The sequence below is a fragment of the Microtus oregoni genome, unplaced genomic scaffold (genome assembly GCF_018167655.1).
Source record: "Microtus oregoni isolate MIOR12 unplaced genomic scaffold, Mior012 000015F_ref0000493, whole genome shotgun sequence".
NCBI classification, from domain to species: Eukaryota; Metazoa; Chordata; class Mammalia; order Rodentia; family Cricetidae; genus Microtus; species Microtus oregoni.
Genome location: NW_024543074.1, coordinates 12,856,830 through 12,883,148, shown reverse-complemented (window position 1 = coordinate 12,883,148; position 26,319 = coordinate 12,856,830). Strand labels below are relative to the sequence as shown.

Here is a 26,319-nt window from a genome sequence, read left to right as displayed (position 1 = left end):
GCACCCACACTAAAGAAGTTGCCTTTGGGCTGGGCAGTGGTAGCTCACGCCTTTAATCCCAGTACTTGGGAGGCAGAGGTTGGTGGATCTCTTGAGTTTGAGGTCAACCTGGTCTACAGAGTGAGTTCCAGAACAGCCAAGGCCACACAGAGAAACACTGACTTGAAAAACAAAACAAAAGTTGTCTTTTGACCGGTCCTGTAAGCAACTAAGGTAAAGGAAGGATGACCATGGTGGGATGTACCCATCCATCATCCCAGCACTTAGAAGGCTGAAGCAGAAAGATCCCAAGGCAACCTGAGCTACATAAGATGCTGTCTCGGGAAACAAAAACACAAAACAACTAACTAGAGAAGGATAGTGTGGACCAGGCCCTTTTTACAAGTCCTTCGGGTCACTCTTTGGGAGTATCATTCATATCTATCACAGATGAATGAATTATTCAAATTATATCCTATCTTTATCTACCAAAAATGTGCATTCTAAGCAGTTTAGCTGAATTAAAAATTTTGCATAACTAACTTTATAATTGAATGCATTCTAAAAAGTAGAAATGTATGTGAATTTTGTCCCCTTCACTCCCCTCTTTTTAAGGAAGGATCTCAAACTCACTGAGGATGACCTTGAATTTTTGACCTACCTGCCTCTGGCTTGAAAGTACTGGAATTACAGACCAGCCTCGCGCACACTCGGTGAATACTCAACCACTGAGCTGCACCCGCCCGTCCTGTCCTTAGAAAAAAGTGTCAAAAGAAAGTGTTGTGTCCTGTCTCAGTCTTAGCATAGTGCTGTAGAGCCAAGGTTAGCCTGCTGTGCTCCTTTGTTTGTGGATTAGAACCTGCTGGGCAGTCAGGACATTTGATAGCACTACCTAGTTCCTCCAGAATCTTAGTATTTCACTTACGGTTTCATATGGCTATGATCATTTGTGCTGGAAACGTCCCATTGAATCCACATCGTCTCGGTTTCCAATAATTGATCCGCCAAACGTTCCACGCACCCTATGCTAGACGCTTTGTGATGCTTGCTTTCCCACTCCCACTGCTCCTCTTGGGAGGAGACAGGTGACAAAGGGATTGGCCAGATGAACTTAGAGAGGACACTTATGTTCAGATGTGGTCACAGAAGTAAGAAGTCAGTGCAAGTCCCTGGCAACTTTAATTGTACCCATGTTCGAAAGATCTGGAGACCTAGTGGCTGTTGCAGCCACTCATATTTAGGCTCCACAGTTAGCAGCACAGGCCATGACTGCATTCCTTCCTCGTCCAGGCTTCATGCTCGCAGGCTTTTCAGCCAGTCTGCATGCACTTGTTCCCAACGTCCTGTTGAGTGTTGCAAGTTGCAGAAGAACCATCAGAAGAGTAGGCCATCTGTCTGGGACTCTGAGGAAATGGCCAGGCCTCAAAGGGACCTAGAGCCTCCTCTGATGAGGGTCTGTTTGGTAAATGGACACGTGAGAGGGGTTTGAAGCAGTTGTCACCAAGGCCCCCAACAGGCTATGGGGCTTTGCTTTCCCAAAGTGCTGTTGTCCTGGATTCCTGTCCCCTCTATTGATATGATGTGACCTGAGGCCTCCTGCCACCTAGTGATCCAAACTGGCTACCCTTGAAGTGTTGACCAGGAGCCTCTTGACCCAGGGAAACAGCCTGTTAGCACTGAAAGTTGAGATCTTTGATCTACTTAACTCCCTGGGTTGAGTTTTCTTCCTAAAATGCAGAAAAAAAGAAGCAGAACTTACTATTTAGTGCGTGCCAGAGGTGCACATGACTGCAAAAGCGACTCCTTCCCAGCCTGGGTAAAGCAGCGAGACCGTAGTAGCTTTGTTTTCTGCAGGTGTTTTCAACAGGTATCAATTAAACTTGCTTGGCCTTGCAAACTTGGTTGCTTTTACCCACGGACTTTAGATCAGACTGAAGGATTGGCTCAGTGAAAATGTTTACTTCTCCAATTAAGCAGAATTAAGGTTTGAACTCAGAACTGTCTTGGTCTGTGCTAGGCATAATTGAGATGCATGGGCTTTGTGTAAATAATGTACCTCTAATTGGCTTTGATTAAGTGCAAATTAGGATCACACTTCACTCCCGTGTGATTTACATTCCTAAGCCCTTTTACAAACTGAAGTACCCTGGGTGGCCGCTAAGGTTTGTTTATCCGGGAGTTGAGTTGGAGGCTGGAGCTGGGATCTGCACTTTCCCAAAGGTAGAGTCTGCTGTTGACACACTTGACACCTCCCTTCCCACTCTGGTCTCACCTCTGGGTGAGCTCACTTGGGGCAATGCTTGCCTAGCAATGCGCAAAGCCCTGGGTTCTATCCTCAGCACCGAGTAAATTAAAACCCAACGTGGTGAGCCGTGCCTTCAAGGCAGGAGGATCAGGAAGTTCATGGCCATCCTCAGCTGAGCTGTGAGTCCAAGGCCAGCCTGTACTACTTGAGACCCGCAAAAAGTTAAAGTGAGTAAGTAAGTAAATAATTGGAGCTTTGGTGCATTGGAGTCTGCCTGTGAGACCTTGGAGACTAAACCAGCTCCAGGCACTGGCTGTCAGATTATCATGACACCCTTGTTTCACAAGGAACCAGAAATTCTTCATAAAAGGAAACAGCGGATGGGAAGATCTCCCCAGGAAAGTTCCCAGTGGGTGGTGTGAATCAACAGATTGCTCCAGAACAGCTTCCTCCTGGATTGCTCTGCTCAAATTCAGGGGTGGGTCTTTGCCTTGGTGAGCCTGGAATAAAGTGCATTTCCTCTCTCCTCCGAAGTTTCTGAACTGCCTTTGTGGCCCGAGGAAGCCGCAGTGGGTACGGTATTGCTGTACTGGCTCCTTCTATGCTGGGGAAGACTGGTCCTGCAGAAGGCCTGGGACATGGGCAACAGGGGTGGGAAGTGACTTGGTGTTAATGACCCTGGAGGCCATCCACAATCAACTGTATGTGGGGTTTCTCCAGGTTTTCACACAGCTCAAAAAACCCAGCACGACACAGGGATCTTCACACCAGGCGAGAGTGCTAACAGTTGCCAGCGTGGGTGGGAATGCAGTTAGCAGGGTGAGTTAACTACTCACTTCACACCCCATGAAAGTGGCTCCCAAGCAGCCAGAGGGTTTCTTGAGTGTGTCACCTTCAGAGAAGGTTGAACCATAAATATGTTTGGTCACTAAACTCTGCCCTTGGATTTGGGTGAGAAGGCAGAGCCTATTTAGACAAGTTACATGGCAGAGATCCTGGCCAGAGCTGCAAGACAGGGAATGTTTCCTAGGCTCTCCAGACACCGTTGACTTCTCTCTCATTCAGTGGCTTCTTCTGGGCCGCCTACTGAGTCAGACCCTAGAAATACAGCTCGGAATATGCCCTAGTCTGAAGCCCTCAAGAGCGTCTCAGAGAAGCAGACAGGGTCAGCAGAGAGAAATAACAGTCGAATGTGGTGTGTGCTGCCCAGAAGTCAGGAGCACCTGGTGAGCAGCTCTCTGCCACACTGCGCTGGCTCATAGCTGTTTGGAGTCACAAGGGCCATGTGCTATTCCAAAGAATGCGCTTGCTAGTCCTTGGGTCCATCTTGTCTCTGGAAATAGTCACTAAACACCGTGTTAACATCTGGCTGGGGTGCAGATGTGTCTGCTGACGTCCCTAGCACTGTCTTTCATTCTCATGACCTCAGGCGTTCGATAATGCAATTATTATTCCTTTTTTGGGGAGAGTCAGATAATGTCAGAACAGATGAGTAACTCACCAGTGACCCCACAGTGGAGGAACCAGGGCCCAAACTCAGCTCTTACAGCTGCCCAACCTCACCTGTAATGAGGCTGTCCTTCATCAAGGAGTGGTGGGCTGCAGGTCACAAGTCCCAGGCACTGGGGATGACTTGCTCACAATTTGGCCATGGCCTCTCGAGCAAGTCACTTCCAGTCTCTGCAGCAGTCCGCTCTTCGGATGCTGAGGGCCTTTCACCACTTGCTGTTGCTGCTGCAGTTTTGGGACGTGGCCTAAAGTATGCAACATTGATCTTTGCTAGTCTTCTTGACCTATGTACTTGGTTTCAGAAGGCCTCTATAAAGGGCCTCAGTGTCTTTTCTTGTCAGAAATAGATTAAGCAACAAGGCCTTAAATTATCAAGTTCAAGAGCTTTGTCCCAGGGCGTCTCTGCCGCAGACTGTCTCAGCCGTGGGCCAGCGTGCCCCTCCTCCTCCATAGCCCGGACCTATTGGCAGAGTGGCACTCTCGTCTCAAGAGATGTAGTTCCACTCAAGACCTTGCTTCCCTGGTGGATTAGGAGCGGCCGTCCTTTATCTGACTGATGAATCAACCCACACACATCTGCAATCCCTGTACCCCGAGGCTGAGGATGGAGGATTATAAGTTCAAGGCTAGCCTGTGTCAGACAGCAAGACCTGAGTGGAGCAGGGAAGACGGGGTGCCAAGTTCACAGCAACCATATCTTATGACTAACCCAAGCATCGAGATGCTTCCCTGATGGTTTGAATGCAGAGTCTTAGATGGGGCTACGAATGCCAGTCCTTACAGCAGGCTTTGTGTTGTGCTGGGAACCACCAGACCTTGGCCCAAAAGATTAGGGTTCTGAAGGAGATGGGGCGGGATGGAGAGAGAAGCATGCTCACAGTGTATCTGTTTAAAATCACAGCGTCCTCTGCCTAGCATCTCATGCTAGAAGGACCGCACAGGCCCATCTGCCTCGACTTTGCTCGTTCCCTCTTGGTCAAGACCCAGTACAGGCTTGCCTTCCTTCCCACCCCTTAGTCCGCTTGGTAGAGCAACTTATTTCTGACTGTCCGTGTTGTCTGGCCCTTTTAATATCATTCTGGAACTTTAACTTTGGCCTGTAGCTTTATTTCTACATGTTATGGAGAAGAGACCATGTCACCAGGCCTCCGCTGGCTCCCAAAGAGATGGTGGCAGTGGGGTGGGCATGCAGAGCCAGGATATCTCATTCTGGCCAGGGCCTCCTGACCATCTCCAGCCCCATTTGATTCCCACCGTCCCTTCTGCTCCTTATTTGTACCTTCCCAATCTCCAGCGTGGATGCTTACATCCGTGTGCATTTACTGCAACACGAAACCGCTCTGTCTTCTGAAAGCAAATAAACTGACTTTAATGGTGTTGGGCTGCAGCGGCAGCTCCAGGGTTAAAAGTTTTAGCAGGCAGACTGGCCAGCAGGAGTTAGTGGTGTGGCGTACAAGGGACGCCAGGCTGTCTCTAAACTTTTTGGCCCTCCCCAAGTACAGAGATGAAGGAAGAGCTTCTATAAATCACTGGAGATTAGAGGCCCTGTTCTTGCCGGCTCCGCAGGGTTGCACTGCTTAATGTCAAAGCCTCACGTATTACTTTAACAGCACTCCTTTCTTTATTAAATCCACTTTGAAATATATATATATATAAAAGATGATCTTTCCAGTAAGGGGGAGAAGGCTAAAAGGATTTAGAAAGTATCTGTTATGTTACATTACGGAGACTAATAACTGTTTAGGGAGTAAGTAACATTTTTGCACCATCTTAAGCCATAAAAGAGAGAGAGAGAGAGAGAGAGAGAGGTATAAAGGTCCGTTCCTAAGAATCGCTTGTTTGAGAGTTTATGTCACCCTGTGTCCTTCTAGCTCCTTCAAAGAGTGAGCCGAGGTACTGGGAAAATGGCGTGAACATTAATGAGAGCAAAAAGAGCGTGTCTGGGAACACAGTCGTGGCTAAATGTTTTAGAAAGTAGGAAGGACCCAGAGGGAAGGAGAGGGAGGGAGAGAGGAGAAAAGAGGAGGGGACTCAGGAGGGAGTACAGGCATGGAAAGAGTTCTACTTTCGTACTTAAAAGAAAAAACACACACTTTGTGTTGGTTTGGAGGCTTATCTCCTTCATCTGACTTTAATGAAGACATATTTCAAGCAGCTGCAACCATGTCAAATGTCATATTTTGGCTCAAAACGTCCACCTTCCAAGTGGGAGGTTTCTCAAGACCTAGAAGTCTGCAGTAATTATAAACTAATTGGCCAGAGCTGGCAGCAGTCTGGCTGTCACGAAGCCGAAGTCGGAACTAGTTTCTGTAGGTGGCATCAGAGTGGCGAGGGCTACTGATTTGTACAGCTAATGATGGCCTTCAGTATGCTGTTCTCTTGGCTTCCAGGTTTTTAAAAAATGTCATAACAGACAAATAAATCAGTTTGAATAAAATGCTTAGCACTAAATATAAAAATAAACTTACCATGAGCTAACCTCTTAAATCACCAATTATAGCATTTTAATTTATACTTTCAGAGAGGTCTCAGGATGAAGGAAAGCCACACAAAGGATTTGGTTGCCTCTAATTTTCTACTACTCATTAGAGTCTGAAGGTTCTTTGTGTTTTTTCCTTTTTAGTCAAATGGCAATTACTTAAGCAGAATTATTTCAGGAGGGTAGGATTCCTCATGAAAAGCCTTCAGAATCCGAGCAACAGAAACAGGTTCGGGGACTTTGTCAGCTGGCCTGTTTAACCAGGGCCCCACAGGCCGAGTCTGCTTTGTTTTCAGGGTCTCATTTGTTTCGTCAACAAGCTTTTGACTAACAGCCACTGTTCCCCCAAACACTTCGCTAGCTGCCATCAATAAGACAGCTAGCGGCCCACGCACCCACTCCGGAGAGGCTTGCAAGCTTCTGCAGACAGGTAAAAATGTGTACCAAACTGGCTGTGGCTGAGGCAGGAGGATTGCCCTAAGTTCAAGACCAGCCTGAGCTACATAGCAAAATTCTATTTCAGAGGAGAAAACAATCAGAAGTAGATGAAATGTGCAGTCACGGTGAGGCTTTAAAGGGTGTAGCTTCTCAGTGTCGCTGCCCTTGATTCGGGGAGGACAAGTGACTGAGTGTGTGGCTCCCAGAGTGGGGGGTGGGGAAGAATGTGAGGTTTGAGAGGAGCTAGGCATCTTTGCTATTCTGTTTTTATTTAGGCTTTTTTTTTTTTTGGTAATTTTATACATGAATGCGGTGTATTTAGATCTAGCAGCCCTTTTTGAACTGATTCTTGCATTGTTCTGGTGTGATATGATTTCCATCTGCATTTTCAAGTATGGAAAGGGTTCACACCTTACAAATGTGGTTCACATTTGCCAAGAAAGGAAAAAAAAAAACCCAACTTGTTTTGTAGCATTTCCCATCCAAATGCTGACGGTTGAAGCTCCGTCTTCTGACAGACAGCTTGGAGGTGTTATTTCTGCAGCCTCTGCCACGGTGAAAGGTGCTCTTCGTTCATGGCGGCTTGTGCTTCGTGCTTGCTTCCGCGGGTCTAGGATGGCTGCCCAGCTCAAAAGTGACAGCTCTTAAAATAGCTGGAAATGGATGTGGAGTTCAGGTTTTGTTCAAGGGATTTAGAGGTGCTTGCATGAACATTTGTGTGCTCACTTGCATGCTTGCGTGAGTGCCCACGTGACTGTGTGTGTGTGTGTGTGTGTGTGTGTGTGTGTGTGTGTGTGTGTGTGTGATAGGGCCGCTTACACAGGGAGTCCATTGTGAGAGCAGATGCTGGGTGTGGAGGGTTTGGAGGCAGAGGGAAGGCTTACGGCTTACCGTCCTGGACCAGTTGCTCAGAGCAGCATTCAATGTTTTATTAGGAGAGAACAAGTCTATAAAAGGAACAAGAGGCTCAATCATTGCAGAGTTGGGCGACAGGAGGCAGCTGCCAGGATGGCTTTGAAACCCTTTGAGATCCTAGAAGAGTTGCCACAAGTACACACTGCAGCTGCTGGGATCCTTCAGTGGAGATGCAGTACTTGGCACCCCTTACCCTGCAGGGATGGGACTCTGGGGTCACCCAGTATTTTCTTTAGATAAGTTTCTCCCCACTCTCTCTGCAGTTCCTGTATTCTCTTTTGTTTTTAGGTAGGTTTGAGGGAATTGAGAGCAGATAGCCTCTAGTCTGATTTAAAGAGAAAAGAATGACCATGTAGGCAGGTAAGATCAGATTGACGGGAGGGGCCCCGCTCTTGCCCATGGTGCTTTCGCTTAATGAGCAAGTCGCTGCAGTTTGCAAACCATCACTCGCATGATGTCATGAAAGTAACAAAGTATGTGAGTTTCATTTTTGTGAAATCTACCTGGGATGTCTGTTTTTCATCAGCACATGGAGAGAACTTGCAAAGTTGAACCCCTCAACTTTAAAATTTTCCAATTAAATCCCAGAAAGTCAAGCAATGGCCATTGTTCACATAAGCCAGGAGAAAGGTTATTTATGAAGGGTTTTTTTTTTTGACGAACACATTATTTGATATGTGTGTAAAATTTTTTGATAATGCTTTCTCAAAGAACAAATGCCAAAGAATGCTGAAGGTTGTTGGAGAACCCATGAACTGAGTCTGTGATCAAGGTCAGCGACCAGCAGGGTGTCAGGATGACTGCTGGAAGAGGTGTGCCTCCCCCATGGACAGAGAACTTCCAGGATCTGCCTGTCTTTGTCACCTAGCACTAGGGTTACCAGTCTACACCGGGTCTCGTTACACGGGTGCTAGAGATTGAGCTGTGGTCCCCTCGCCTTCCCAGCAAGTGCTCTCCTCAGGAGTCATACTGCAAACTTGACCTTGAACCTCTGCCGCCCTTCCTCTAACTGCTGAGTGCTAGGAAAGCTGGGTAGAGGACAGAGCAAGGGTCTCCATGTCCTGTCACTTGGAACCAGGAGTTCTCGATAATAACTCCCATACCCTCACATCGTCACGTGTGATCAGGCATCAACAGTGGTCAAGTCCACCAGAGAGAAGGATGGCGCTGGGATGGCGTGCAGATCTGCACATGGCCGTGTGCTTCCTCGCTGTCGTGTGCAGTGGGATTCTGAGGAGCAATAGAAAGTGCACTTTGGTAGGTCACGGTGCCGCAATGAAGCTGCGGCAGTGCACTGCAGACTTCCGGCCACGGCTCAGGCCTGTTTGAACACAAGAATAAACGAAGCATGGAGGTACCTGCTTTTAACCCAGCTACTTAAGAGGCGATGTTGGGAGGATTGCAAGTCTGCACGGACTACATAAAATTAAATAAACAAGGGCTGGAGAGCTGGCTTGGGGGTTAAGAGCACTTGCTATTCTTGCAGAGGACGTAGGTTCTACTCCCAGCACCCACCTGGCGGCTCACAAATGCCAGTAACTGCAGCTTCAGGGGATCCAACACCCTCTTCTGGTCTCCACAGGCACATATAAGAAAAGCAGGCAGACATCCATATAAGTCTGTTTTAATTAAATGAAGACAATAAATGTATAGAAGAAGTACCAACTCCTAAGGGTTTGTATGTGTATTCTTGTCCCCATACTGCAGTAGTACTACAACAGGTGCCGTACCTGTGTGAAGGACAAAGAACATCCTCCCAGGCCAGGAAGGAAGAGCATCCCAAGGCTCTTTAAACATCAACTTAAGCCCCATGAGGAACAAGCAGAGTTATGCTAGCCACACCATGGTATTCAGAATTCCTTTTGTTATTAAAAAATTCCACACTGGTCGTTTGGGTTCAGGAAGCCTGAGCAGGGATAAGAAGCGGAGCTTTTGTCTGGTGCGGTTTTAATGAACTGCTTCAGGTGTTGGTGGGCAGGCTGACTCTGAGCGGCCTCAAGAAGCACAGCCAGCCCAGAGAGCCAGGTTGGGTGGCAGCTTGGCTGGTCCCATCGGGCACCTCTCCTGCCCCTCAGAGTGTTGGGATTCTTGAGTGAGAGTAGCGGAATAGTGGAGACAGCCCAGCCCCACTCATTTGGGTTCAGCCTGCATTTGGTGGCTGGAATGGAGTGAGACTTTTCCAAATATAAAGATGGGGTTCCTCACTTCTGAGGCCTTTGCCCCAGGGCTAATCCACTGTGTCCCTCCAGAGTCTACAGAACACATACAGTTAAGCAATCAGCTACCCTGGTAATGTAGGAAGTAAAGGACACTTGAACCCATGTGGCCAAAGTCACTTCTGCCAGCTATGGCTGATGCTGCGGGAAGGAGATAAGTTGAAAGCCCTGCCTTTTAAGTACTCCCTGCTGCCTGACCAAGCCTTGTTTGGGGAACACAGTTCCCCTGAGATGTGTGTCTAACCTGCAGGGGTCTGTCTGTGTCATGGTGAACTTCTGGAAGTGGGCAGTCTGGGCAGGGAACACCCTCGAAGTGGCTCACAACATCTGGGGTGCTGTGGCAATCGGATTAGCATCCATCCTTCCTGAAACCTAATTCTCAAGGGAAGGGCTGTCTGCAGAGATGGTGATCAGAGCTGGAGGTTTTCATGAGAGGAACTTCCGCCAGAAAGCAGACTGCCTCCTAGAAGGAGGGTGGGAATGGACAGTTGTCTTCCCAAGACTGCCATTGCCTCCCGCTATCCCCAAGGCGAAGGCTAGAGAGAGCGCTGTTGGAGGGGTAGCTGTGTCTCTCTGGGAGAAGCTACTGTCAGCTCTCTGCCACTCCAGAGCCTAAGCAGCACCTTCTAAATGGAAGTTCTTCAGTCTGTTCTTTCCCTCTGTGGGTGGGTGGGGGGGTGTGCACATGTGGAGGCCAGAGGTCAATATTGGCTCTCTAGGCCACTCCCCACCTTAGCTTTTGAGACAGAATCTCTCACTAAACCTGGAGCTCACAGATTCTGGTAAACTATCTATCCAGCGAACCCCAGGGATACATGCCTGTCTCCACCCCAGCCCTGGGGTTCCAGGCATCTTCCACCCTACCCAGCTCCTTACTTTTATGTATATGCTGGGGATCTAACTCAAGTCCTCATGTTTATGCAACAGGCATATCTTCCCACCCTCCACTTCTTCATCCTTTATTGTAGAACCTCTTTCTGCTGTCACCCAAATCAAAAGATTGGTCTTGTTGAGATTTCTATCATTGTTTGAAATTTCTATTCCAAACTTCAGGTCTTCTGTGGAAAGATTTTCCTACTTTACAGTTCCTTCTCCCTTTTAAGGGAAAAGAAAAGAAAGAGTGTGCATAGGTGTATGCTCCCCTGCCACCTGGGCATCATCTCCAGCTCTTCCCTAGCTCGGCTGCGTTCTCCTCCCTCTGCAGCTACCCTTTCTCTGTAGGCACAAAACAAATTTACTACAGTGTGTATTCCAGTTCATTTGGTTCATTTATTTATTCAGCAATTTGTTGAGTACCAGTCATGTACCCAGAGGGACTTGCTTTTGAAACTGTGCCTTGAAGAAGAACAAGTCTTGAAGAACCAGTTAGGGCGATCCAGACAACTGTTAAATGGACCCAGCATGGCACACACACTGTCCACAGGCGAAGGAGAGCAGAGTCCACACAGCTCCAATTAGCCGAGTAAAGCCAAGTAGCAGGATGTGTGTTCTTGCAGTTGGAAGAGCAGTAAGACAGCATCAAGCTGATCACGAGGAGCTTAGGTGTCATGGCAGTGAGGCTTTGGGCAGCCTCCATGGAATTTTAAACAAGACAATGCCATATATGTGTTCTAGAAAACCTACTTTGACTAAAGTTTGGAAAATGCACTGAAGAGGATGGATCCAGAAAATCCATCCGGTACAGGTCACGTTGATTCTTGGTGAAGAGTAACCGCTGCCTGAAGTTAAGAGGTTGTCATAGGAATGGAAAGGGGATGCCCAAATGTGTACAAAATCCAGTGGAGTCTGTGACATGTTGGGGCCTGTAGATAAGAGTTGAGAGTCCAGGAGAGTGAAGTTCTGTCTTGCAGTAGAGCGTAAAGGTGTGCATAAAGAAGGAGGGCAGGGGAGATGTTTGGAGAAACCCGGGACCTAAAGAGCTTGAAGAAGAGCTAAGAGAGCTGGGATTGCAGCCTAGTGGCCGAGCACTTACTTAGTATGTATGAGATTCGCGGGCTGTAAGTTCCTCACTCAGCACTGAAAATAAAAGAAAGTGGGGGAGGCATCCACCACCAGCACGACCAAGAGAAATAAGGGCCAAAGTCACACACCTTTTTTGACTTTTCTTTATTGATGTAGACTGTGTAATGCTTTGTTGGGGGTGGGGACACAGAGAAGGGCATGTGGGAACTCTCAGCATCTAAGAGAAGCCAGCAAAAACCCCTCTTGTTGAGATTACTTTCCAAAATTTGACCAGATGTTTAAGCAAATTAGCAAATGATTAAAGCTACAGTCGGCAAAGACCTAGACCCCTGTGGGATCAGCAAAGAAGCAAGACGAAGAGAAAGCCTTGCCCAGGTGTTCTCACTGGCAAGAGGTTAGTCTGCTGTGGGCCCTAAGGATGGATGGGCATGCCCAAATCCAAGCAAGCTGAATCAGAAGGAGAGGGTGGAATAGGGAGTATAGAAAAAAGTACAGACATGGTGGTCGCTCTGAAAATCTCTTCTGTCCAGTAGCTAGTAACACATTTTAAGACATTTTCGCACTAAAAAAGAAGGTATTAGGGCTAGGGAGATGATGGTTCTGGAGACAAAGTGTTTTCCACAGATGTGTGAGGACCTAAGTGCAGAACCCCAGAACCCACATAAAGCTAATGCGGTGGAAGTTGTCTTTAATTCCAGCATGCATTCCTACCTAGAGATAGGATGTGGACGCGGGAAAGTTTCTGAAGGCTTGCCTGGCATACAAGCCACGAGAGAAACAAGACGAAAGACAGTAAGCAACAGCTGATGTCCTGTGATCTCTGCACACATGAACACACACATATACACCACACACATGCCACATACACAAGGATTCAAAACAAATTATCTCCAAAGTGTTCAGACGAAGTGTGGTGGTCCCCTTCTATAACCCTAACATTTCGAAGACCAGACACAAGGACCAAATGTTTAAGACAGACTGGGCTACGATGCAAGACACCCCCCCCCCCCCAAATAAAAGATGATCTCCAAGTGCTGCAGAGAAACCACTGATCAGATTTTGTCAAAGCAAAATGGACTCATAACTCCAGACAGGGTCTTAGGCAAGTCAGTTATCCCCGGAAGATTTAGCTTTGTTCCTTAAAGTTAGTGCCCATTCCACCGGATGTCTGGGATCACAGTTAGCGCTTTAGTTCATATCTCTGTCCGCTTCTGGTTTGAAAAGCTCGTGAATCTTGCTTAGAATGGGAGATTCTCCTTTCTCAGCAAAGACACAGGCGCGGACATCTGCAGAGCCCGTTGGTTACATGGTGAAGATCCCGGGTGACTAGTTACAGCTTTCTCATGTTCTTCCAATGTTTGGGAGATTTGTAACCCAGGCCTCCCTGGAGAGAGACCCGAGAGATGGCTCCCCTGTCAGTTTCTGCGTCTCAGGCCGCCTCCTCCACAGCCATTCTTATCGCTCTCTGCTTCTGTGGCAGCAGGCGGTTCAGTGCCCACAAGTGCAGGCCATCTACCAGTTCAAAGTCACAGGGCATCGTGGTACAAACCTGTAATCCCAGTCCTCAGGGGACAGGAGGATCAGGAGTCATCGTTAGATATGTAGTAAATTGAGGCCAGTCTAGGTCTGTGAGACTCTGTCTAAAAAAGAAAGTGGGGGTGAGGGGATATAAAAAACATCTTACATTGCAAAAGATGGGATTCTGAGTAAAGGTGGGACAGTGTTTGAATTCACTTATGTAACACGGCATTTCCATAACATTCTTTGGAAGGCTTGGGATTCTTTTCCAAAGAAGCCTTAGTGGTCACTTTCTGGTGGAACTGCCTGGTGTCAAAATATTTGTTTCTCTCACATGTATGGGAGATCCAGAGAGGTTGAGTTACACGCCTGTGGTCACACAGCCAGTGGTCTGAAGGCCCAGGCGTGACCCAGGTGGTAGCAAAATGAAAGGTCTGGGCTCTGACGGCTAGCTCAGTAAAGGATGTGGGTCCTAACTGGGGAGTACCGCACAGCCTTCCCGTCCCCTTCCTCCCCCAGGGGAACTATAGTTCCTACTCTCCTGAATTCTATTATGGCAGGCTTTTTTTTAATGGTGTAAAATTTATGTGTATGTACGTGCATGGAAATATGTGGCCGCTCACAGATACATATATAGAAGATGAAAGAGAAAAATGGACAACTTATAATTACAGATATTTTCGTTCATCTGGTATCCAGATGATCTCCCCTGATTCTGACAGTTTTGACAAATCAGTTTATTAAAATTGTAAATGTAACCCAGAGCTATTTAGTTCAGCTTCAGGCAGAAGGTTCTTTTCTCCTCCCATTATATTTTGCCGTCGTGTTATTAGAAGTAAATACAACTGTGACTAAAGAGAAAAGAGCCCGGCTTCAGGGAGGAAGATGGGACTTGCTGGCTGTAGACCCACATGGTTTTTCTGTCCAAAACCCTAAGGATATTTTCATATGGCTTAAAGCTTGCTCAGGCAGAGACAGGGTCTGGTCCCCACGCCTGCCCTCCTCCTCTGCAATTCCTTCCTGACCCCTTCAAAGAGTAAGCTCGCTTCATCGGCTCCCACAGGGCTACAGGAGACATTATTCAGGTGACTCTCGAGGCAGGAAATCATCAGCATGGAGGATTTTGATTTGGGATCTATAGGACACAGCAAGGGCAAACTCGCTGGGAGACTGCAGGGCCGCAGTGTGGCACAGGGAGGCAGGGTGGGAGAGGAGAGGTGCGGGAGGGGGCTGAGGACTCTTCCTCTCCTTTTCTCGTTTTTTATTTCATTCTGTCAGCGGCGGTAGAGAGTCTGGACTTTTTATGTCCAGTCTCATTAGCGTCAGCTGTCTTTTCTTGTGCCACTCTGACTTTGCTGTGCCATCTTTACTCTAACTTCTATGCCCTGCGGTCCTTTGTACATATGCGTTTACTTCTGTGACAAGCAAGGCATCTTCATCATCATGCCGTGGGCTACTGGCAACCTGGTAAAACCTATGGAACCTGTCTTGGAATATTATGCATTTTGAGATAGGGTTTCACTGTATAGACCAGGCTGGCCTCAAACTCCTAGAGATCCACCTGCTTCTGCTTCCCAGTGCTGGGATTAAAGGCGTGCGCCACCATGCATAGCAATAAATTTTTTTTTAATTTGTTTTTTAAGTAGTGTGTACGGTGGGGAGGGGTATGAAAGCATGTGTGCAGGTACCCATGGGGGCAGAGGTGTCAGCTTTCTTTGAGCTGGAGCTGCGGGTGGCTAGGACCTGGTGTGGGCAGTAGGAACCCTTTGGTCCCCTCAAGAGCAGTTTGAGCTCTTAACTGCTGAGCCATCTCTCTAGCCACTAATTTTTTTTTTCTTTTTTTTTTCTTATTTTCTCTCTGGGGCCATGCTAATCTTCTCTGTATCGTTCCAATTTTAGTATATGTGCTGCCGAAGTGAGCACGCCACTAATTTTTTTTTACTGATTTTTGAAGCAGTGGGCTCATTTATCCCAGGCTATCCTCAAACTAGCTTCTTAGCCAAGGATAACTATGAACTTACGCTCCTCTTTTCTTTGCCTCTCAAGTCCTGGGATAAAGGGCATGTTCCTGGTTCTATGTAATGCTAGAGATCATACCCAGGGCTTTGTTCATGCTGGGCAAGCAACTGACCTGTTTTCCTAGCTTCTCAGATTATTTTGAACCGAATAGAATAAAATCTGTAGGAACATAATTACTAAAATATTTTTAAATAACTGTATATTTATAGAATTATAATATATACAGTTGTTTTTAACTTAGTAAATGATCAGGATTAATTGCAACCATACTTTCAAAGTTATAATATGTGAACACCAAAAATGAGAAATCAATAATCCACAGACTGCCTTTATAAATAAAGTTTTATTGGAACACAACCACATTCATGTCTATGTATATATTAAGTCTGCTTTCATTCTACAAGAGCAGAGTCCAGTTTGGTCCTCAAACCCTAAAATATTTGCCATCTGGACCCTTATAGAAAAAAAATTCACAATCCTTGTTTTAAATTGCAACAATAATAGGGTGCAATAAACATACCAATTTTTATTGCTGACAGTCACAGGGCCTGCTAGCTACTGGGTTTCCCCCACATTAACCAGTGATATAAATGCTCAGCTTCAGTGAGAAGCTGGTGAAAATGGAGGTGTGATTTGTTTTCCATCTGAAACCACCTGAATTCCATTCATGGCGCCCTTAGAGGCCTGTGCTCCTGGGTTAGGGACTTCTGAATGGAATTACAGTTGAGTGGATGTTTTGGCAGAAGGAAGTTGGTCATTCCTTTGCCATGTAAAACATCTGCACCTTTTCACTCCACTCCCGGATTTCAGCAGAGATTTTCCTATCAGGGAACTGTAGGTAGGAGTTAAAAAGAAATCAGGTCTTTTCTAGAATCAGGTTAGCGGAGCCACTTTGGATGTGTGCTCAGTGCACAGACTCTGTATCTTGCTTGAAGAAGTCGAGTTCTATCAGTCAGCACAGAAAATTGGGGTTTTGGGACTGGGAAGCTGGCTCAGTCAGTAAGGTATTTGCCACACAGTCCTGAGAATCTGAGCTTGCTCCTAGAATCCCAGCACTATGGAAGCAAAGCCAGGCATCCCCAGCCAGTGAGAGACCCAGTTTCAAAAATTAAGACGATCGAGGAAGATCTTCAACATGGCCCCTGGCTTCCACACCCAAATACACATGCAGCAACACACATGTAAACCCACAAACGAAAGCCTTGAGATTCTCTTCACACATAGTTGTCCGTGATGCCCATCCCATTCCTTCCCTGCCAGGAAAGAAGGCCAGAATTTTCCCAGGCTGTTCCTGTCCTCTCTGATACAAAACTTGATTTTTCTCATCTTATCTCTTACTGTCATACCTAGACGTACAACAGAGCGTGGCTTTGCTGTTTATGTGGCTGTGATGTCTTCTCCCTCCAGGGACAGTTTCAGTATTCAACAGTAACTCATGTCCACTTAATGTGAAAACTGGTACCATCTGATAATTAGGGGTGTGTTGTGTGTGTGTGTGTGTGTGTGTGTGTGTGCGCGCGCGCCCTTGAACACAGGTACTCATGGAGGCCAGAGGAGGGTGTCAGACCTCCTGGAACTATGTACTGAACTCAGGTCCTCTGAAAAAGCGGTAGATGCTCTTAACTTCTGAGCCATTTCTCCAGCCTCTTGTTTTGTATGAGATACTGTGTAGACTAGCCTCGCCTGACCGTCTTTCCTCCTACTCTAGGCTCTCAAGTTCAGGTATGTGCCATACTAGCTGTCAACTAACTATTTTTGTGATAATCAGCTTTACAACAGTATACCACAGTGTCTGAGACAATGAACTTATAAAGCAAAGGGGTACATTGTGATCCAGTTTGGGGGTTCCAGTGTTGATCAGCCAGCCCCACTCCTGGGGGGCATAGTCAAATATAACTGTTCAGTTGCAAAAAATAGATGAGGTCAGGGTCTTGACTACAGTGACCTAAGGACCTCCTGGTATGGCCACCCTCCTGTGTTGAAACCATTAGGGGACATCCCACATCCAAACTATAACAGATACCCCCTTCCCTAGAGCCCAGTCCCTGGTCTAATCTACAAAGTCCCTGCCATCAGCGCTCCTGTTGCGTTGCTCAAGAGAGTGGGGCTCAAGGAGCTCAGATGACAGTGGTAACTGGGGTTCTAGAATTCATTTTCCCTAGCCTTACTTTTATAAAACTACCCCTTATTTCCAGGATCAGCTGTCATCCCAGGTTTACTCTCCTAGAGGATCCTGTAGTTTAGGCTCTGTGGAGAAGGGCAGTGAGATGGACAGACTCTGACCATTGACCCTAAGTGATCTAGGGTCTTCATCACTTCCTTCCTCCCTTTTCTAGAGTGAAAACCATGCACAAGGTCCTTCCCGTGTGATAACCTATGGTCCTCGGATACTTGAGATAACCCAACAACACCTTTCATATTGTCCAGCAAAGGCCACTGCTTGGCAGAGAGTGGGCCTCTGAGACAGGTCGGTCATGGCCATCCTCCCGGGCCTGAGTGGTTGTGCTGATGTAGCAAGGCTCAGAGAGCATTGATTTTCCTGCGTAGTATTTCAATGTCCTCTTACTGAGATAAAATAAAGAGGATTGATGGGAAGCTAGAACAGCAGGCCTGAGCTGAGGGGAAAGAGTGTAAGCCAGGCCCTGTGCTTGTGATGCAGCGATAGCCTGGGACTGCTGAACATTTGCACTGGGAAGCAGAAGGCCACAGCCCTCCGAGCACTGAGTGGCAACGGATCCATTTGTATCTGAGACCCGTCTAGCCGCAGCCCAGCCTGCCCCGCCATGGGATGCTGATTTCAGCTGACAGCCTTACCACCTGTTGTTCATTGGAGGCCGGTGTTTTCTCCCCCTGCTGTCATTCCTCATTACCACCCCTGACTTCGGCTTAGGAGAGTGGGATAGTGGGACCTGGCCAGCCCCGAGAAAGAGGGCACAGGGACAAGTGAGGGTTTTCTCTTGAGTTGCCAGTTTCTGGCTGGACACAGCCTGAAGCAGTAGTAGTATCTCCCATTCACTCTGGTTCTCACTGTGCGTTGGGCCCATAGTACCCTGTGCTGTGGTTTTCTGTGGCTGTGTCTGACCTCCTGGATCCTCCCTCAGCTCCTAGAAAGCTGAGGCTAAGCAGCGCCGTATTCAAGAGCTGGATGACGGGGGAAGTGTAATGCCCCTGCCTTCCCCATTCTGATCATTACCCTCATCAGTGCCCTCTGTCTTTGGTCTGAATCCCAGTCTCAGTGAAGGACTCTTAAGTTCAGCTAGCAGAACCAGAGACTTGGGCATCATCTATATCACTGCTTTTTCCTTCACTTCCCCATACAACAAACCCCCACCACCTCTACATCCTCCTCCCACTCCAGCGTGCCCAACTTTCAGCCTCTGGGCTGTGTGGGCCCAGGATAGCAATGGACACAGCCCAACACAATTATACACTTAATTAAAACATTGTGAGGTTTGTTTCATTTTTGTAGTTTCATGTGTGTGTATGTGTGTGTGGGACTTTTGCAGTTCTTCGTGGCTAACAGCAGTGACATTTCAAATACTTCTTACATTACCCTTTTCTCCCATCCTTTGCTCCCATCCCCACTCCCAGATCTCCTTTTACATTTTTTAACTTAATTTCTTATTATTTTGTGTGTAGGGGTGTATGCTAACCTGTGTGTGGTCATCATGTGCATACAGTGCCCTCAGAGGCCAACAGGTGGTGTCAGATCCCCTGGGACTAGAGTTAGGGACCTTCTTATAGTTGCTGGGAATTGAACCCAGGTTCTCTGAAAGAGCAGCCAGTGCTCTTATCTGCCAAGCCGTCCCTCCAGCCCTCTCCCAGATCCCTGACCTTTACTTTGGCTTCTACTTCGCTGTCCTGTGACACCAACTCTGAAAGACAGACCTGGGTTCCTGGGTTCAAAGCCATAATTTCTCACTTTGCCATGTAACCTGAGTTAATGCCTCCTTAAGGCATTCCCCTGTGTGTTAATGTGCATACCATCCAACACTGAACTGCTACTGGGTTGGGGAGGCTGCAGTTCTCCCTGTCTTGAAATCCTTGATACAGGAGGTACAGTGAATGAAATAAGAATGTTCCTTCTTGTACTTCGGGTAGTGGTGGTGCACACCTTTAATCCTATCGCTGGGGAGGCGGAGACTGCAGATCTCTGTGAGTTCAAGGCCAGCCTGGTCTACAGAACTGGTTCCAGGACCGGCAGGACCACACAAAGAAACCTTGTTTTAAAAACAAAACAAAAACATAAACGATAATGTTCCTTGGGTCTGTGGGCTCCTCTGAATTTGGCCCTGGATCTTATCCCCCAGGTTTCCCTTTGGACACTTTACTTAAAATTGGAGTGGTTTGGCTACAGCTCTTTGTTGGTCAGAATACAGTCCAATATCTGGCTATTGGAGAATAGCAGACTTTTTGGCTTTTATTCATTTATTTTTTATTTTATGTGTAGAGGTATTTTGTCTTTCTGAATGTCAGTGTACCATGTGCGTGCATGGTGCCTACAGAGGCCAGAAGAGGGGACAGTCATCTAGTGTTTTTAACAAGATCTCAGTTGTTCAGTTTTACCAATAAAGATTCAGGAGCCAGATGCTGGGGTGAAGGAAGGCCTTGCTCAGAGAAGCAGAGAAAGCACCCAGCTGACCTTCCTCCCTCGCGGCATCCCAGAAAGAGAGCTTTCTCCTGTGTTGTCTCAAACTCAACATTCCTCCCTTCTACTTCCTGTGTGTCTCTCTATCCATCCTCCTGACTCCCTCTTAACTCTGTTTTTTTCTTAACAATCCCATGTCCACTTTCTATCAACTGGTTGCTTGCTTCATGTCTGGACCTGTGGTTGATTTCATTTAATCCTGTTTACAATATTTAAGAAGAAATCTCTTAGACTAAAGATGTATATCCAGGGTTCACAGTGTGATCAAATATCCTGCAACAATCTAGAGTTCCAGACAGCTGTGAGCCTCCATGTGGGTGCTGGGAACCAAACCCAGGTCCTCTAGAAGAGCAGCAGACGATTAACCGTTGACCCATCACTCGCTATTGTTAGCTTCAGTATTAACCACATGCAGCTTTAAAACGCAACCTGAGAAGCCTGCTCTCTAAAGTACTGCCTCTCAGGTAAGTACTTACTGCTAATCGCTCTTTAATGGAATTCTGGGCTTTTCTTCAGGCTTAAATTAGATGATTATTTCCAACTCTGTCATTTTTCTAGCCTCAGATCTTCCTAGGAACAGCTCTGAGCCTGAGAGCCTGGGGCCAGTTTCACAAACTTCTCTGATCTCCCAAAGACCTGCAGGGGAGAGCCTGTCCCCCAAAGCCCTCTCAGAACCCCCTCTCTTTCTCTGTGTGCTCCTGTTGAAAAGGAGAGACCAAGTCCAGGGCTAGCTCCAGCTCACACCCACTCCCTGCTCTTTGCCTCTGTCCTTGGGTTCCCTTAGAGCTGGCCCCCAGCCAAAAGGGAATCTCACTGTTGTCGGGTTTTCTTTTGAGGAACAAAGAAGCCTTCCCATTTCTTTGCTTCTTGTATGAAAGATAGTAGGGTTCACTTGAGTGCTTGGGGGCTTAGGGTAGAGAGGAGTCTAGCCTTTGCTTCCCACAGGGCTCCCAGCAGCGGAGGGTGTAATCCGAGAGCCTCTGCCTAGCCTCCAGCTAAGATGTAGCCGGTCCCTTTGAACTGCATCTTCTTGTGTTTGATGTCTGTCTACTTGTCTAAAACAGAGATCATCCTGCTCTTCCTCAGTGGGAGTGTGCCAGACTACATTAGTGCAGTATTCCGAAAGAAGAGACACTCATTCCGAGAAATCGTGGAGGGGACACTGGTTAATTTCATGTCCAAGTGTTCTATGTTTCCCCCAAACATTCCGGGGTAAGGACTAATAGCTAATTCAGGAAGTAACTAGATAAATTATTTAATTCAAGCTTTTGATTAATTTTATATTAACTTCTTTTACAGATTTTTAAGACTTTTTTTGTGTGTGTATATGTGTATAGCTATGTATGGATTTGTGCACAGGAATGCAGTGCCCATGGAGGCCAGAAGAGGGCATTGGAGCCCCTGGAGCTGGAGTTTCAGGCAGTTGGGGGTTACCCAACATGGGAACTGAACTTGGGTCCTTGGCAGAGCAGTATGCACTCTTAACTGCTGTACCGTCCATCTTTCTGGCACTTCTCTTCCTTCTTAAGATGAGGTCTCATGTAACCCAGTCTGGGCTCTAATTTGCTATGTAGCTGGCCTTGAACTCCTGATCCTCTTGCCTTTACCTCCCAAGTGCTGGGATTAGGGGCTTGAGCCACCACACCAGTTGGTAATACCTTCTGTTAGAGACTTCCCTGCTGTCTAAATAAGGTGCCTTACAAAACTTCAGCTATTTACATACAAACGTTAAATAATGTACGTTAAAATGTTGCCACTTATGGCTTCCAAACAGGGATGAAATTGAGCAAATAAAAGTAAGCTGTTTGGCCTTGCTGCTTTTTGTTTTACCTCTTTAACAAACACTTGGAAGAGTGTGGCATGGGCCTCCTAAATAGGGACCCGGGGAATTTGGGTCAAACACTAGCCTGGCCAGGCAACAGTTTATGCATCCCAGTGCTACAAACAGCAGTGGGCACAGTTGGCCGAGCCTTGCAAGTGTGGCTGAGTGTGTGGGGACTCCTGGTGTGGTTGCTTATGCCATTTGGCAAATATTTCTATTCAGGCCTTCGGTTGGTTTATACCATTTCACTTTACAGTCCATCATAATGATAGTAACCAACCCCAGCAAACATCAACACGCCGTTAGAAACCATGGTGTCGGAAGACGAATGTGACCCCAGAGTCCCCCGTCCCATCCCCTCGTCCCATCACACCCCCTCAGGCATTCAGTGAATTTTTCTAGCCAAAGTGGTTGCCATGGGTCTTGGGTCAAAGGAGGCTATTTGGAGGGCCTTCTCTAAACACATACTATTAAGTGTTGAGAAATCGCACTCTGAAAATCAGGAGGCATGCACAGACCCCCAGCCCCTCTCGGTGAGTAAGACAAAAGGCAGCAGGATCTATAAATACAGTAGAGTGCTTTAGAAGGATGTGGCTGCAGATGGTGAGGGGGGGGGAGGAAGGAGGGAGTGCACTGTGACACCGAGCATGCTCTCTCCCTTCAAGCACAGCCTCCCAAGACATTTTCCATCTCTGAACAAGGAAACAACAATTACATTTTAAGTTGCATTGGTTAAGAACAGAAAAGTATAACTTGGCATGAGTTCCCCGGGCTAGCCTTCTAGAACAGATTGGTCTGTAACACCACACTAAGTCTGTTTTCTATCAGAGATTCCAAGCCAGCTTATTAAATAGATTTATACAATGAAAGAATCTAATAACAGAAACATTCACCTCCTTTATTACTTGGCATTATTTATGGTTTGAGTTTTTTTGCTACTTTTTTATGCACTAGAATCTGCCAACATCATACTTATAAAGTTTATGCACCAAAGCGAAGTAGGGTGGAGAAGCCCTATGCCTGACTCCCTTCTCCATGTGGCTTCAGGCAGACTCGGGGGACTTTGTCCATCCCGTCTTCTGCCTGCTTTCAGCATGGAATCCCGTTTCCTTTGCATTCGTGACTCAAACAGGGTTAATGTTCCCACCCTCATCCTCACCCCCACCTTGAGGACTTTCCTTGGGTGTGTGTAGGGGAAGAAGCTTAGTCTGTGTGGGGTGCACAGAACGGGCTTGACTGAATCACCACTGACTTGTAAGCAACTCTCAGAATTTTCAAGATACCAAGATATCCAGCCTCCTGGTTCCTCCCTGTTGAGTGTAGGGCAATGAGGGGTGCTAGACACAGTGTGTTTAGAGGATGTACGGGTGGACAGTCATGTGAATGCTAATCCCAGTATCACTGCCCCAAGTTGACCTTTTCTCAGAGAGGTATCCAGGACCGTTCAGAGTCAGACTATAGGTCCAACATGGGTGTCAGGAAGGATGCGGCATGGAACTATGTCCTTGGCCTTCCCCTCCTCTCCTTACTCCTGCTTGCCAGCTTCATCACAGCATAAAAAAAATTTGCAATCCCTTTGTTTCCCCTGAGAAACAGTCAGGTGCTACCTCCTTCCCTGACGTATACCCACCTTCCCCTGGTACTCTTTGAGAAGGGGCTGTGACCCCAAGTGCTTAGGGAGAATGGTGAAAACATTGTCCAAAAGTGGTGACCTGTTTATCGAATTCTGGCTTGAGGTGGCAGGTCAGGGCAAGAGGGAGACCAGGACCCTCCTGTCTAACAACTCCATGAGAAGAACTCTGTGACCAAATGGCCACTTCCTTAGAGAAACTATGAAAGTCAGTAAAGGCCCTGCAAATGGTTAAAGGCCAGGGTATAAGATCAAGGGCAAGAGTTTGATTAAGGCATTTGGGTACCACCTTGTGTTTCCTTGAAACTATGCTCCAGTACTCTGTAGAATTTCATCGTTGCCTTCATAAGGGATGGACCCAGTGTGACATGTCTGTTTTGGGAAAGTAGTATTAGATGTTAGTTATCCTATCATATTATAGAATGCTGAAACTAGTTCCTCCTATTTAACTGTATTTTGGTGTCCATTGCAATCCCCTTCGTATCCTCCCTCACGCTCTCCTTAGACTCTAGTGACCTTTAGTCTACTCTTATGAAATCAGTTTTCTTTCTGCAGCACAGAGTGTTTGTCTTTCTGTACTTGGCTTGTTTCACTTAGCATGTTCTTCAATTTCATCCATGTTGCCACAGTGACATGACTTTATTCTTTTTATGGCTGAATAATATTTCCTTGTTTATATTTACTATATCTTCATCCATCCATCCATCAGTGGATACTCTAGTTGATTCTCTGTCCTGGCTTCAGTAAAGATGAGATGTCTCTGAAGTGACAATTTCATTTCCGTGGACTACAAATCCAGTAGTAGAATCATCAAATTATATGGTTTTTCTGGTTTGGTTTTTGTGTTTTGTTTTGTTTGAACCTTCATATTATATTCTATAGTGGCTGGACTAAATTTTCTTCCCACCATGTGTAGGGGCCTTCCTTTTTTGTTGCCTTCACCAATATGTTTCTGTTGTCTTTTTAATAGTAGCCATTTACACTAGGGTGAGATACTAATACCGTTGTGGGTTTTTTTTTATTATTGATTTTATTGAGCTCTACTTTTTTCTCTGCTTCCCTCCCTGCTTCTCCCCTCCCCTCAGCCCTCTTTCATGGCCCTCATGCTCCCAATTTACTCAGGAGATCTTGTCTTTTTCTACTTCCCATGTAGATTAGGTCCATGTATGTCTATCTTAGGGTCTTCATTTGTTGTCTAGATTATCTGGGATTGTGAATTGTAGGCTGGTTTTCTTTGTTTTCTGTTTAAAAACCACTTATAAGTGAGTACATGTGATTATTGTCTTTCTTGGTCTGGGTTACCTCATTGATGTTTTCTAGAACCATCCATTTGTCTGTAAATTTCAAGATGTCAATTTTTTCTGTTGTAAATGTGCCACATTTTCCTTATCCATTCTTCAGTCGAGAGGCATTTAGGTTGTTTCCAGGTTCTGGCTATGACAAACAATGCTGCTATGAACATAGTTAAGCACATGTCCTTGAGCAGCCTTTGGGTATATACCCAAAAGTGGTATTGCTGGGTCTTGAAGAAGGTTGTTTCCTAATTTTCTGAGAAATCGCCATACTGATATCCAAAGGGGCTGTACTAGCCTGCACTCCTACCAGCAATGCAGAAGTGTTGCCTTTACCCCATATCCTCTCCAGCATAAGTTGTCATCAGTGTTTTTGATCTTGGCCATCTTATAGGTGTAAGATGGAGTCTCAAAGTTGTTTTGATTTGTATTTCTCTGATGACTAAGGATGTTGAACATTTCCTTAAGTGTCTTTCAGCCATTTTAGATTCCTCTGTTGAGAGTTCTCTGTTTAGGTCTGTACTCTATTTTTTTTGTTGGATTATTTGTTCTTTTGATAACTAATATTTTGAGTTCTTTTTATATTTTGGAGATCAGACCTCTGTCTGATGTGGGGTTGGTGAAGATCTTTTCCCATTCTGTAGGCTGCCATTTTGTCTTGTTGACCATGTCGTTTGCTTTACAGAAGCTTTTCAGTTTCAGGAGGTCCCATTTGTTAATTGTTTCTCCCAGTGTCTGTGCTACTGGGGTTATATTTAGTAAGTGGTCTCCTGTGCCAATGCGTTCAAATATACTTCCCACTTTCTCTTCTATGAGGTTCAGTGTGGCTGGCTTTATGTTGAGGTCTTTGATCCATTTGGACTTGAGTTTTGTGCATGGTAATAGATATGGATCTATTTTCATTCTTCTACATGTTGATATCCAGGTATGCTAGCACCATTAGTTAAATATGCTTTCTTTTTTCCATTTTATATTTTTTGCTTCTTTGTCAAAAATCAGGTGTTTGTAGGTGTGTGGATTAATAGCCGGGTCTTTGATTCAGTTCCATTGGTCCTCCTATTTGTTTTTATGCCAATACCAGGCTGTTTTTAGTACTGTGGCTCTGTAGTAGAGTTTTGAAGTTAGGGATTGTGATGCCTCTAGAAGTTCTTTTATTGTACAGGATTGTTCTGGCTATCCTGGTTTTTTTGCTTTTCCATATGAAGTTGAGTACCATTCTTTCAAGGTCTGTGAAGAATTTTCCTGGGATTTTGATGGGCATTGTACTGAGTTGGTAGATTGCTTTTGGTAAGATTGCCATTTTTACTATGTTAATTCTACCTTCCCAAGAGCACCGGGAGATCTTTCTACTTTCTAGTCTTTTTCAATTTCTTTCTTCAAAGATTTAAAGTTCTTGTCATACATGTCTTCCACTTGTTTAGTTAAAGTTACTCTGAGATATTTTATGATATTTTTGCCTACTATGAAGGGTATTGTTTCTCTGATTTCTTTCTTGGCCCATTTATAATCCGTGTAAAGGAGGGCTACTGATTTTTTTTGAGTTAATCTTGTATCCTGCTACATTACTGATTTATGAGTTCTAGAAGTTCCTTGGTAGAATTTTTGGGATCGCTTATGTAAACTATCATATAAACAGCAAACAGTGAG

At 46.1% G+C, this 26,319-nt stretch overlaps 1 protein-coding gene and 1 non-coding gene across 9 annotated transcripts in view; one reads left to right on the top strand and one right to left on the bottom strand.

The window, feature by feature from the left end:
• Bcas3 (BCAS3 microtubule associated cell migration factor) overlaps nucleotides 1–26,319 on the top strand; it is a 474,306-nt gene that overhangs the window by 378,608 nt on the left and 69,379 nt on the right. The gene's annotated exons all lie outside the window — the stretch shown is intronic.
• Nucleotides 15,078–15,184, bottom strand: LOC121457260. Its single transcript, XR_005975753.1, has one exon. It is a non-coding gene; the product is annotated as a U6 spliceosomal RNA (small nuclear RNA).